The sequence below is a fragment of the Castor canadensis genome, chromosome 14 (assembly GCF_047511655.1).
Source record: "Castor canadensis chromosome 14, mCasCan1.hap1v2, whole genome shotgun sequence".
Lineage (NCBI taxonomy): Eukaryota > Metazoa > Chordata > Mammalia > Rodentia > Castoridae > Castor > Castor canadensis.
Window position 1 is genome coordinate 18,607,871 of NC_133399.1, and position 14,960 is coordinate 18,622,830.

At 37.6% G+C, this 14,960-nt stretch overlaps 1 pseudogene; it reads right to left on the minus strand.

Annotated features, from left to right (window-relative positions):
* Positions 1 to 10,339: 10,339 nt before the first annotated feature.
* LOC109676060 (olfactory receptor 7A5-like) lies at positions 10,340 to 11,213 on the minus strand (annotated as a pseudogene).
* Between the last annotated feature and the right edge of the window lie 3,747 nt (positions 11,214 to 14,960).

Here is a 14,960-nt window from a genome sequence, read left to right on the forward strand (position 1 = left end):
GAGGAACGCTGTTTTGTAGAGCTCTATACAAATCAGCATGGAGACATTTGAAATATGAAATTTGAAATGTGGAGCCCCCTCTGGGCTCTGCCCCTGGGTTTGACCACTTGAATAACCCATAGTGCAAGTTCAAACAGAATATGCCTTCCATAACTACCCACTGCCAGCTTGTTCAAATGCAGAATTACAGATCTCTCCTCTACTTTCACTTTGCACTAGTCCAAAAGAATCTACATGTTGCAACTGCTGTTATTGTTTTACTTATCTGTCCTTGTACCCCAGGTACAAACCAGTCAGATCCTAGAACTTTTCCAAGACTTACAAGTCAGCAGCCTTACCAGAGAGATTTTTTTTCACAAGGAGAAGGCATGGTTACACAACAAAGATATGAAACTATTTCACACATTCACTGACAGGGTGTCATCTCACAGAACTCATCACTCTAGCCCCATCAGCATCTGTGGCCTCATTCATGTTCATAGTCTAAGAGAGAAGCAATATTCCAATAGGAAATATCATTTCTTATAGCAGTGCAGGTTTCAATGCTAGAGAAATTTGATGTCATTCAACTATATTCTCATTCCTACCATGTAGCAGAGAAAGTCCTATGTGACCTAGAGTGAGGTCATGTTAGATCTGTAGCAGGTTAGCACCAGGCAGGTTGGGGCAGTTTGTGCAGCTGGGCAGCAAGCAGTGTTCTTTGCACTATGTGTTCGTGAGTTCCCCCTATAGGGCTGCTGCACTGAAGTCGCCTATACCTTGAAGGGTTGGGGATACGACCTTCAGTACCTTCTGGCTTTGGGGTGGGACTGTCAGGACAGATCGCATGCCTAACGCTCTCCCTACTTGTAGATGACATGGAGATGAGTGGGCATGTGGAGATGGTAGGATCTGGTTTTATCATGCACGCCCCAGACTGCCTTCCTCCTGTTGGGTACATCTTTTTTTTAATTTTTATTTTATTCATATGTGCATACAATGTTTGGGTCATTTCTCCCCCTTTCCCCCACCGCCTCCCTTATGCCCAGTCCACTCCCTCTCCCCCCATGCTTTGCTCCCTGCGGAAACTATTTTGCCCTTACCTCTAATTTTGTTGAAGAGAAAGTATAAGTAATAATAGGAAGGACCAAGGGTTTTTGCTAGTTGAGATAAGGATAGCTATACAGGGAATTGACTCACATTGATTTCCTGTGCATGTGTGTTACCTTCTAAGTTAATTCTTCTTGAACTAAACTTTTCTCTAGTTCCTGGTCCCCTTTTCCTATTGGCCTCAGTTGCTTTAAAGTATATGCTTTAGTTTCTCTGCGTTGAGGGCAACAAATGCTATCTAGTTTTTTAGGTGTCTTACCTATCCTCATACCTCCCTTGTGTGCTCTCGCTTTATCATGTGATCAAAGTCCAATCCCCTTGTTGTGTTTGCCCTTGATCTAATGTCCACCTATGAGGGAGAACATACGGTTTTTGGTCTTTTGGGCCAGGCTAACCTCATTCAGAATGATGTTCTCCAATTCCATCCATTTCCCAGCAAATGATAATATTTCATTCTTCTTCATGGCTGCATAAAATTCCATTGTGTATAAATACCACATTTTCTTAATCTATTCGTCAGTAGTGGGGCATCTTGGCTGTTTCCATAACTTGGTTATTGTGAATAGTGCTGCAATAAACATGGGTGTGCAGGTGCCTCTGGTGTAACCTGTGTCACATTCTTTTGGGTATATCCCCAAGAGTGGTATTGCTGGATCATATGGTAAATCAATGTCTAGCTTTTTAAGTAGCCTCCAAATTTTTTTCCAGAGTGGTTGTACTAGTCTACATTCCCACCAGCAGTGTAAAAGGGTTCCTTTTTCCCCACATCTCCACCAACACCTGTTGTTGGTGTGTTGCTAATGATGGCTATTCTAACAGGGGTGAGGTGGAATCTTAGTGTGGTTTTAATTTGCATTTCCTTTATTGCTAGAGATGGTGAGCATTTTTGCTTGTGTTTTTTGGCCATTTGAATTTGTTCTTTTGAGAAAGTTCTGTTTAGTTCACTTGCCCATTTCTTTATTGGTTCATTAATTTTGGGAGAATTTAGTTTTTTAAGTTCCCTATATATTCTGGTTATCGGTCCTTTGTCTGATGTGTAGCTGGCAAATATTTTCTCCCACTCTGTGGGTGTTCTCTTCAGTTTAGAGACCATTTCTTTTGATGAACAGAAGCTTTTTAGTTTCATGAAGTCCCATTTATCTATGCTGTCTCTTAGTTGCTGAGCTGCTGGAGTTCTATTGAGAAAGTTCTTGCCTATACCTATTAATTCCAGAGTATTTCCTACTCTTTCGTGTATCAACTTTAGAGTTTTGGGGTCTGATATTAAGATCCTTGATCCATTTTGAGTTAATATTGGTATAGGGTGATATACATGAATCTAGTTTCAGTTTTTTGCAGACTGTAACCAGTTTTCCCAGCAGTTTTTGTTGAAGAGGCTGTCTTTTCTCCATCATATATTTTTAGCTCCTTTGTCAAAGACAAGTTGGTTATAGTTATGTGGCTTCATATCTGGGTCCTCTATTCTGTTCCACTGGTCTTCATGTCTGTTTTTGTGCCAGTACCATGCTGTTTTTTATTGTTACTGCTTTGTAACATAGTTTGAAGTCGGGTATTGTGATACCTCTAGCATTGTTCTTTTGACTGAGTATTGCCTTGGCTATTCGTGGCCTCTTGTGTTTCCATATAAATTTAAGGGTAGATTTTTCAATCTTTTTAATGAATGTCATTGGAATTTTGATGCGAATTGCATTAAACATGTAGATTACTTTTGGGAGTATAGTCATTTTTACTATGTTGATTCTACCAATCCATGAGCATGGGAGATCTCTCCCCTTTCTATAGTCTTGCTCAATCTCTTTCTTCAGAAGTTTATAGTTTTCCTTGTAGAGGTCATTCACATCTTTTGTTAGGTTTAAACCTAGGTATTTGATTTTTTTTGAGGCTATTGTACATGGTATTGTTTTCCTATATTCTTTCTAGTTTGTTCATTATTAGTATATAGAAATGCTAATGATTTTTCTATGTTGATTTTATATTCTGCTACCTTGCTATAGCTATTGATGGTGTCTAGGAGCTTTTAAGTAGAGTGTTTTGGGTCTTTACGGTATAGGATCATGTCGCCTGCAAATAGGGATATTTTGACGTTTCTTTATCTATTTGTATTCCTTTTATTCCTTCTTCTTGCCTAATTGCTCTGGCTAGGAATTCCAGTACTATGTTGAATAGGAGTGGAGATAGTGGGCATTCTTCTCTAGTTCCTGATTTTAGAGGGAATGGTTTCAGTTTTTCTCTGTTAAGTATATAGCTTTTATAATGTTGAGGTACTTTCCTTCTATTCCTAATTTTCTTAGAGCTTTTATCATGAAATGATGTTGAATCTTATCAAAGGCTTTTTCTGCATCTATTGAGATGATTAAGTGGTTTTTGTCTTTGCTTCTCTTAATGTGGTTTATTACATTTATTGATTTTCGTATGTTGAACTACCCCTGCATTCCTGGGATGAAGCCTACTTGGTTGTGGTGAATAATCTTTTTGATGTGTTGTTGAATTCGGTTTGCCATTACTTTATTGAGGATTTTTGCATCAATGTTCATTAAGGAGATTGGCCTATAGTCCTCCTTTTTGGAGTTGTCTTTGCCTGGTTTGGGATAAGTGTAATACTGGCTTCATAAAATGTGTTAGGTAGTTTTCCTTTCCTTTCTATTTCATGGAACAGTTTAAAGAGGGTTGGTATCAGTTATTCTTTAAAGGTCTGATAGAATTCAGTAGAGAATCCATCAGGTCCTGGACTTTTCTTTTTGGGGAGACTCTTGATTGCTGCTTCAATTTCATTTTGTGTTATAGATCTATTCAGGTGATTAATATCCTCTTGGTTCATATGTATCTAGAAATTTGTCCATTTCTTTAAGATTTTCAAATTTATTTGGATATAGGTTCTCGAAGTAGTCTCTGATGATTTCCTGGACTTCCATGGTGTTTGTTCTTATCTCCCCTTTGCATTCCTGATTCTACTAATTTGGATTTTTTCTCTCCTCATTTTAGTCAGGTTTGCCACAGGTCTGTCGATCTTGTTTATTTTTTCAAAGAACCAGCTTTTTGTTTCGTTAATTCTTTGTATGATTTTTTTAATTTCTATTTCATTTATTTCAGCTCTTATTTTTATTATTTCTCTCCTTCTGTTTGTTTTGGGATTTGCCTGTTGTTTACATCTAATTCGCCCCTGGCTTTACAAATAAGTGGAAAACAATCTTCGTTTCAAACATCACCCCCGCCCCAGTGCAGTGCCTCTCTCACTTAATCATAAATCCCTAAATATTCTCCCTTCAGCCCACATTCCCCCACACAGATTTCCCCTTTCCACACATTATCAACTATTTGTTGCTCATGGTACAGTCTAACAGACAGTACTTTATCCTTTTGCCTTTTTCAGAGGGTGATTAATACTTGTCTATTTGTGTACATTTCACTTGAGAAGATGGCAGAGAAGAATCACTTGACCTCTTTTCATTGTATGTTTTTATAAATTTTTCATCTCTTTTTGTGTCCCCTAGGCACTGGCACCTCATCAGAACATTTGGGTCATCTGGCAGTTCAATTGTGACCCAGGGCTACAGAACTGAGTGTCATCAGGTGCCCAAAGCTGCCCTGTGTCTGGTCGCTTTGTCATTTCCAGTGGCTAGAAGCCCCTAGGACCTCTCCTGAGGAGCAGACTGAGCTATTGGTTTGGAGCCTCTCAAAGCAGCCTCTCAGTCTATACACTCATGTCAAAGGCACTTTGTTTCTGTTTTTTATGTGCTGTGAGTAGAACTTAAAGTGGGAGTGCAGCCACCTTAGACACTCTGATAGCCATTATAGGGATGCATACTTAGAGTTGTGCTTCTTCTATCATTGGACAGTTTTATGTTTAGTTTTTTGCAGAACCTTCAAGCCTTTTTCCAAAATGTTGTATTAAAATTTATTCTCCCCAGCAGTGTACCAGGGCTTAATTCCTGCTATATCCAAGTCCTCTCAAACACGTGTTGTCCTTCAACTTCTTGTTGGGGACAGAAATTGGGATTTAGTAGGAGGACAGTGGTTTGACTCAAGGCAAAGCAGGCACTCTGTCCTTTGAGCAAAACCTCCAATCCACATTGCTGTGGTTATTTTGGAGGTGGGTCTCCCAGATTGCCTGGGAGGGTTGGTCTGGGTGCTTAATACTGTGATCTCAGATCTCAGCTTTTCAAGTGTCTAGGACTACAGGGGTATGCCACCCATGCCTGGCCCCTCAACTTCTTAACAATAGCCATTCTGACTGCTGTGTGCAGACTGCGGTGCTCTGCTGTTTGGTACAGTACATCCACAAGGCAAATTTGTTGTCATCCAGGCTGTCAAGTAGTCACAGGAGCCCAGGCGCTGGTAGCTCACACCTGTAATCCTAACTTCTCAGGAGGCAGAGATCCGAAGATCAGAGTTTGAAATCAGCCCAGGCAAATCATTTGTGAGACCTTAACTGGGAAAAAACATCACAAACAAAAGGGTTCTTGGATTGACTTAAGGTGGAGATCCTGAATTAAAACTCCAGTACCTCAAAAAACAAAAGTCAGTGGAGGACTGTGTCAAAAACGACAGAAAGGATCTGGACTTCCTAAAGTTGTCTGTACATATAAGTGCTACTGCGACCATATTGACGACCTCATGTGTTCAAATTGGTTCATTCCCTTTATTTTTTTCTACCTTAATTACCTTCTTCTACTGATTTCAACTGATCTAAAAATTTTATATTCAGTCTTGTATAGGAAGACCAACCACCATACTTACCTTCTTAACTTCCTTCTTTTAACCTCTTTCTTGTATGTGACCTCCCCTTAGTGAGACCAGTTTTCCATAATATTGTTGTATTTATGTAAGGTCTATATCCCACATATGAGAGGAAACATGCCGCCATTGTTTTTCTGAAACTGGATAACTTTACTTAAGATGATGTTCTCCAGTTGCTTCCATTCAACTGCAAATGACAAAATTTCTCTCTTCTTTATACTGAATAAAATTCCATTGAATATAAATACCACATTTTCTAAACCCTTTCATCAGTAGTGAGGCACTTAGGCTGTTTCTATAGCTGAGCTATGTGAATAATGCTGAAATAAATATTGGTGGCAGGTACCTTTATTGTAACCTGAATTACATTCCTTTGGGTATATCCCTAGGAGGGGAATTGCTGTATCATATGGACATTCTATTTTTAGTTTTTTGAGGAGCCTCAGTACTGTTTTCCATAATGGATTACTACTTTATATTCCCACCAATAATTCCTGTATCCCCACATCCCACCAACATTTGCTATTGTTTGTGTTCTTAATGGTAGCCACTTTAACAGGAGTGAGAAGTAATCTCAATGTGCTTTTGATTCACATTTCCTTTATTGCCAGAGACATTGAGCATTTCTTCATGTGTTTTTTATCCATATGGACTTTTTCTTTGAACAAGCTCTGTTCAGTCATCTGCACTTTTCTTCATTGGGTCACTTCTTTGTTGAGTTATTTTTTTTATCTCCCTGTATACTCTGGTTATCAAACCCTTGTCAAAGATGTTTTCACATTCATTGGGCAGCTTCTTCAATTTACAGACCATTTCTTTTGTTTTTCAGAAGCTTTTTATTGTTATATAGTCCCATTTGTCAATCAATTCTCTTAGTTGCTTAGCAAGTTGAATTCTACTGATGAAGACATTCCCCAGGCCTATTAATTCCAGAATATTCCCTGGGCTTTCCTGCTCTAGTTTCAAAGCTTGAGATCTTATATTAAGGTCATTAATGCACTTTGAGTTGGTACTTATACAGGACATGTATAAGACATGGATCAAGCTTCAGTTTTTTGCAGGAAGATATCCAGTTTTCCCAACATTTGTTGAAGAGGCTGTCTTTTCTGCATTGTATGATTTTGACTCCTTTGCCAAAAATTAGGTGGGTGTACCTGTATGGAATCATATTTGGGTCTTCTGTTTTGTTCAACTGGTCTTCATATCTGTTCTTGTGCCAGTACCATGCTGTTTTGATTGCAATAGTTCTGTTGTATAGTTTGATGTCAGGTATTGTGATACTTTCAGCATTGCTCTTTTTGCTCAGCATTGCCTTGTCTATTTGAAGGCTTTTATGCTTTCAATTAAACATTAGGATTTTTAAATCCCTATGATGAATATCATTAGAATTGTGATGGGAATTTCTTTAAATCTATAAATTTCTTCTGGTAATATAGCCATTTTCACTATGTTGATTCTGCCAATCCATGAATATGGATTTCTGTTTCTGCAGTCTTCTGTGATTTCTCTCTAAAATGTTTAATAGTTACCCTTGTAGAGGTCTTTCACAGCCTTTGCTAAGTTTATTCCTAAGATTTTATTTTTGAGGCTATTGTAAATGGAATTATTTTCCTATGTTCTTTCTCAGTATCTTCATTGTTGGTGTATAGACAGGCTACTGATTTTTGTAAACTGATTTTGTATTCTGCTATTTTCCTGAAGGTGTGTATGGTGTCTAGGAATTTTTGGTGGAGTTTCTCAGGTATATATATATATCAGCATGTCATCTGTGAATAGAAGTAGTTTAACATCTTCCTTTCCAATTTGTATTCCTTTTATCTCTTTTTCCACTCCTCTTTCTCTGGCTATGAATTCCAAGACTATGTTGAGTAAGAGTGGAGCTAACTGGCACCCTTTCCCTTTTGCTGACTTTACAGGAGATGTTAGCAGTTTTTCCCCATTTAGTATAGTGTTGGATATAGGCTCGTCATATCTAGCCTTTAAAATGTTGAGGTACATTCCTTATACTTGTAGTTTCATCAGAGCTTTTGTCATGAAAATTTGTTGAGTTTTTGAAGGACTTTTCTGCAGCTAGTTAGATGATCATGTAGTTTTTGTCTTTGCTTCTGTTAATATGTCGTGTTACATTTATTGATTTGCTTATGCTAAACCATCCCAGCATCTCTGAGTGAAATCAACATGGTCATGGCTGTTAGGGTAATTTAAAAAATACGGTATTTATTATGGTATGAGTATTTTGTATTTTGAGTTTGTCAGCTAATGGACTTTTGGAAACTTAGGACTCTGGCCTAATCAGTAAATGAATCCCTTGAGGAATTAAACTAATGGCATTATTAGAAGATGGTGAAAAGTAAGAGGTGGATCCTAGTTGGAGAAAATAGGTCACTGGGCCATGCTCTGTAAAGATGAGATGAATCCTGTCCCCTTGCTTTCTTTTTCATTTCTTTTCCTTTTCATAGTGACTTCTGGAACACTATGATGTCAGCAACTTTGCTCCAAGACACCTTGTAGGATGTTCTGCCTCACCCCATTGTTGGAACAATGGAGCCAGTTGACCATGGACTGAATTCTCTAATACCATGAGACAGAATAAATCTTTATTTCTGTCATGTATTTGTCACAGCAATGAAACATTTATTAACACAAATTTGTTCTAAAAGCCTGTGATCATGTGAGTAAAATTCAAAAGGAATTGTGAGTAGACGAGGAAAAGGAAAACAAGCCAAACTTCAAAACAGCTTGTTTTGAAAATTTACTTTTCTCATTAGCAATTTACATAAAGTAGTTAATTTTGAGATACTTTGCAAATTAAACTACAGTTGAAAGAAATGGCACAAAGAGACCATGTACCCTTTTGTAAGTTCCCACAATGTAATGTCAAGGAAAACTATGGTGCAATATCATCTCAGAATATCAATGCTGGGAAGAAGAAAAAGACATAAGCAGAACAAAGAGCTACCTGCACATCCAAGTTTATTGTGTCACTATGCACAATATACAACACAAGGAATCAGTTTACAGCCCAGCGCATGAGGAACAGATAAAGAATATATGTTAATTCACACAATGGGATATTAGTCAAATGTAATGAATGGAATTCTAACAATTGCAGCAACATGTATGGAAATCGACAACTATTTGTTGGGTGAAATAAGTCAGATTCAGAATTACAAGTACCACATGTTCTCTCTCTTACATTCTGAAGTATTAAAAGGAGACCCAAATGAATAACAGTGATTATAGAATTTGGGAATAGCTCTGAAGTCAAATGAAAGGAAGGTGGATTTGATTAGTGCATACTGTATTCATGTGTGCAAATATCATAGTGAAGTTCATTCATATGTATAATTGGTACAGGTTAATCTAAAAAGGAATATGATTTAATAGACAAAAGTTACAATAATTCAAGGATTCCAAGTATTTGTTTTCTATAGCCACTTCTACCTTCTCTGTTTCCAGTATCTAACTCCTTAGAACCACGGGTCTATTCATCATTTCCACATTGTTACCATGTCAGCTATGTTATCATGAGTAAGAAAATACCCATCTGGGAAATGTGGTGGGTAAATAACTATGAATGTGTGTGTTGCCCATGACTGTGGTAGGCATTGAAGACTGCAAGTTGAAATAGAAAGAAGACTAAATACAAGAAACCATCCCCCAATGATGAGCTATACAAAACTCTCATTATCAAGAAAGGCAGAAACTGACACACCAATGAATGATAAAAACACAAGCATTCAACTGTGTTCTCTAAATATATACCCCTGTAAAACCCTGTAAGTGGCCAGAGCTACCAAATGCATGTTTCCTGCATGGGAATTCAGATGATACAATCAGTTTCAATATCCATCAATCAATGAATGCATAAATAAAATGAGAGACAGAGGGCAAGACAGAGATCAATGAAAAATTGAGTAACATTTTTTTTACTTTCAGCCATAAATAATGATGAAATTATGTATTTTGCTTACTGAAAAATGGAAGGAATCATCATGCAAAGTGAGTCAGACTAAGAAAGTCAAATAGCACACACTCTTTCTCATATGCAAAATATAGAGCAGAAAAATGACATGAGTACAAAATGAGGAGATTGCTTCCAGGTGAGAACCAATGTGAGCATGAGGGTGAAAGGAGAGAGGAAATTATGATGATGATCCCCTTTTATACAGTAATAAAAAAGAAATGAAAAGTTGTTACTGCCATTTATATCATCAGAGATCAAAAATTCCAAATAATGTATACTATGTAATAGGAGGGAATTTCCAATATTATGAATATAATGTTGGAAAATTTCATCAAAATCAGAAAATGATAAAATGATATGATTGGATGTTATACAGAGCAGAAAGTGTAATAAAGTGAATTTTATATATGAATTGTATAGTAAGACTAAATTAGAGGTATGGGAACTCTAGAAATAAAACAGAATTTCCATATCCATCATCTGATCAAAAATCTCAGGTCTAACCCTAAGGCTCTGAGTCCTGTAATCATGGGCACTTATTCAGTCTCAGAACAGTTGGCTTTTTATTGTTCCTATCTCAGTAAGTCTTTTCAGAGCACTCTTGATGTCTCTGTATCTCAAAATGTAGATGAAAGGGCTCAGGATGGAGGTGAGGATGGTGTATATCACTGAGGCAATAGCAGTGGAGTGTAAGTGTTGAGTCACAGCAGAACTGAGGTACACACCTAGGCTTGTGCAATAAAACAAGGAGACAACATGGAGGTGAGATGCACAGGTGGAAAATGCTTTGTACCTCCCCTGGGCTCATGAGGCTGTATGAATGGAAGAAAGTATCTTGGGGTGAGTAAAGAATGCAAATAAGGGGACCACCACCCAAGTAGCATAGCACCAAAATATGTCACCACATTACAAAGAAATGTGCCAGAATAGGCAAGTTGGACCACATGGTTCACTTCACAGAAAAAGTGTGGGACTTCGGAGTGCCCATAAAGGATAATTATAACATTATAAAGGTTTCTAAGATAGAAAACGGGAAACTCCCAATCCAGGACATGAGAATGTACAACACACAGAGCCAAAGGTTCATGATGACTGTGTAATGCAGAGGGTGACAGATGGCCACAAAGTGGTCATAGGCCATCACTGTCAGCAGAAAAACATCCAACATTATAAAGAGGAAGAAAAAATGCATTTGGATGATGCAGGATTTATAGGAAATGGCCTTGCTCTGGGTCTGGATGTTTACAAGTGCCCTTGGGACAGTGTTGGATGTGAAGCAGATTTCCACAAAGGACAGGTTGAAGAGAAAGAAGTACACGGGTGTGTGCAGGTAGAGGTCTGAGATTGTGGCCAGGATGGTGAGCAGGTTCCCATACATGGTAACATAGTAGAAAGCCGAGGACAGTCTGATCTCTGGCATCCTCTGAAATTCCAAAAAGTAGAAATTCTGAAATCTGTGTGTTGATCTCTGGCCCCATGAGGTTGTTGTGACTAACATGAAAAAGAAAATAAGACATGGCACAGTTACACAATAAAAACATGACAGAAATACTGTCCTGTATTTTCTGCAATCAAGATCTCAGCTACTAGGTTTTGCATGTGAATCCTCTTCACTTGCCTTTACTGATCTGTAAATCCAGTTCAACACTCAGACTTTTCCAAAGTGGTCATGGTTTCAAAAATTTTAGACATTACTATTTACATGTACTAGAAAAATATAATTTAGTGATGCTTGTGTTGTGAGCACTGTTCAGGGAATGATTGACCTGTGTAAAAAAAAAAAAGCAAATGTTCCTAAAACCAATTAGGGAGATATAATGATCAATAAGTATAATAAAATACATTTAGGTAAATATAGAGTCAATGGAAATGACAGGTAATGACAGGTACTCTCAAGTAAAATGGAGATATAGTGGGGAAATTACATAGAAATTCATAATTTTTGTGGATTTTCAGGCAAGCCCAGTATTCTGCTCTGAAACTCCAGGAAGGCGGGGAAGGATTCACAAAGTCATTTACAGTAGACTGTGACTGGAAAGGGGGAAAGCTCCTGAATGAGCCCTTTGATTCAAGGTCAACATTAAGACCATCTTACTAGGAAAATGAGCAAGAAGGAGAGTGAGTAGACCTGGTACTAGAGATAATGAAAAAATACAAGTATTGCTGCTTAAGCTCCAGACAGAAGGGGTCATTCTGCCCAAATATTCCTGCATTTGCATTTTGGGATTCTTCTTTATCTTTCTTGGAGTACAGGGTTTATTTCTTAACTATTTCATTAGTATATGACAATTGTACCAGGATGTTTATTGTGACGTTGCCATATATACATATATTGCACTTAGGTTTGGTTCGTCCTCCATTATTCTCCTTCCTACTCCATTCCCTTCTTAAAATGACTTCAACAGATTTCGGTGTTTCATATTCTTACATGTGTAGAAGGCACCTCAACTATATTTACCCTCCATTACCCTCTTCCTTTGCCCTCCCCCTCCCACAATTACACTCCCCTAAAAATGACCTTCTTTGCATTCTGTCCTTCATTATTTTCATCTCTGTTTATTGTTCAGTGAGATGTTCTCTTGGCATTTTACCTGTAAATATATTGTACTTTAATCAGTCAAACCCCTCTCTTACTTGACCTTAAACATTTCCCCATGCCTCGTATTTTTCAACAGTATTATGTGCATTTTTTGTGTCTTGTTTCTACCCAGATATGACATAATTCATTATTATTTATTCCCAGTCATTCCTTTCTTCTTTTCCTCTTCCCTTAGTTCTGCTGGGTATATAGAACTGTGATGTAGCTTACAAAGGGAAAGCAAGGCCCTTGTTTCCATACCCACTACTTATAGAAAGAAAAGAAAGAAAAGTCTAGGAAGAAGTTTCTCAATTGGGCAGGGGAGAGAGAAGGAGGGAGAGAGAGAGAGAGAGAGAGAGGGAGAGGATAGGAAAAATGACTCTCTTGGGCAAAATTTCTAATCTGGTCAGTGATCGTAGAACAGTTATAAGAAATGTCTTCCCTGATTCTACCTGCATTACAGATCCAGACATATGCCCTTGAACACTACCAAAAAATTATATATCAAAAGACAGTCAGAGTAATATATTTGGGGTTGAATGACACAGACTGAACATCTGACAGAAAAATAAAACAATCTAATAGGGAATGATAAGTCAAAAATTCCCGAAAGAAAGCAACCAAATATGGGGACTTTTTAAATGAAGCATTAAAAGACATTTTTCCTACAAATTCAGTATTGATTTGGTTAATTGGGTTTCAGTGATTTATTTAATTTTAAATGAAACCCAATATTATCTATATATGTAGTAAAACATGATTCAGTGCATTCATACATGGTATACTGATTGAATCAGGGTAATTAGCATGTCCATCCCTTAATAATTCATCATTTGGTTGTCATTGAGCATATTCAATCTTCCCCTTCTAGGTATTTTAAATATACATGTCATTGTTAACTGTAGTGACTTCCCTATGCAACAAGGCACAAAAGTATATTCCTGTTATCTAACTGTACCTTTGCACCCATCCATCAGTAATTCCCTGTTGTCCTTCTACCTCTACTTCCACAGGTCTGCAAAGCAATATTCTCCTCTCTAGTTCTGTTAAACCAACTTTTTTTGATTGCACAGGGAAGCCAGGTGGTATTTCTTTTTCTAGTGAATATGTTTTCACATGTACAATGGATGAGGAGGCAGACCCCATTCCCCTCTCTTGTTTGATAGCCTCCCTGTGTGACTTCAGGGTTTCACTTTTGAGCTCTTCAAATGACTGAGCTTTCATCCAACTTGAGACAATTTCCCAGTGCACACTCCATAAATTCTGCATGCACCATGATGATTCTTCCCTTTTACACTGAATAGAATCCTGCCTTGGCTGATCCCTGAGGATACTTCATGACACAGACACACACACATTCACTTCACTGTGCTGTGTCTCAACATCATGATGCAAGATCCAAGTAAGCAGAGGCCCCACCTGTTTTGTTAATTGTGCTGTGTTCATGGAGGAATATGAATATGTCTGTGTTTGAGAGAATAAAATCAGTAAAAAGAGGATACTGAATGAAAGAATTGGAGGGAAGACCAAGTAATATTGACTGATGTCAAAATAAGTGGTTTAAAGAAATATAATGAAGCATCAAGAATTAAGTGAAAGTAAACATACAACACCAACAATTTAATGTAGCAATACATTGATAATTAAATAGTCAAAGACCTAGATATTAAAGTATATAATGAAAATGTTCCTCCTCATATATTGGGTTGTGTGTTAAGTACTCAATTACTATTTGTTGAATTAATCAGGAATTATGCCTTAGTGTATACTGACATTTAAACATGACAAAGTAATTTATGTTCATTGCCTTTCAGAAGTTTGAATTATAAGAGCTGATATAAATGTCTTTTTATCCATAATGAAATGAAATTGGTGTGTTAGCTCAAAAGCTGAAAAAATCAGAGATATTTAGGACCTCAGTGCATTTTAGAGAAGCAGCAAAAAAATTAAATAATGTTCATAGTGTGAAAATCATCTTGAATAATGAAAAAATCTCAGATGTAGAAGATTGACACATTCCTCTAAATGCAACTTAAAATTGTCAGGGAATAATATCACTGCAAAAGTAGGTAGACAAATAATAAACTGGAAACTTCTGTTGAAAAGCTTCCAACTGTGAAATGGGCAGAATAATGAACCAATGAAAAGGTGGATCCGTCAGAGAAGTAAGAATCGCCCTCATGTCACTATGTGTCCCTCCACATGTAAGGCTCTGTGTCTCTTCTCCAACTGATTAAATGCAAAGGTCCTTAGGCACATGGTCTACTCACAATAAACTACTTTAAGTCTCTCAGTCCCTCTTTTAACTGGGCTACATCAATCTCTGGGATGGGCTGCATTGGCTCTCAGCTGATCTTAGGTAAATGTTTTTCTCTTTTATCACTCAGAAGCTCTCCTGCAGCACCTTCTGCGCTCTCAGACTCATGCGGAAGGGCTTTTTGAATAGAAGGGCTCCCCATGGAAGTTTAAGTCCCTTTCCCAAATAGTTGACCATAGAGACTGAAGCTATGTAGGCAAACAGGAAAGCAGCAAGGATTGAACATCAGTCCCCAAGCAGATGAGAGCTCCAACAAACAAATATGCCCCTTC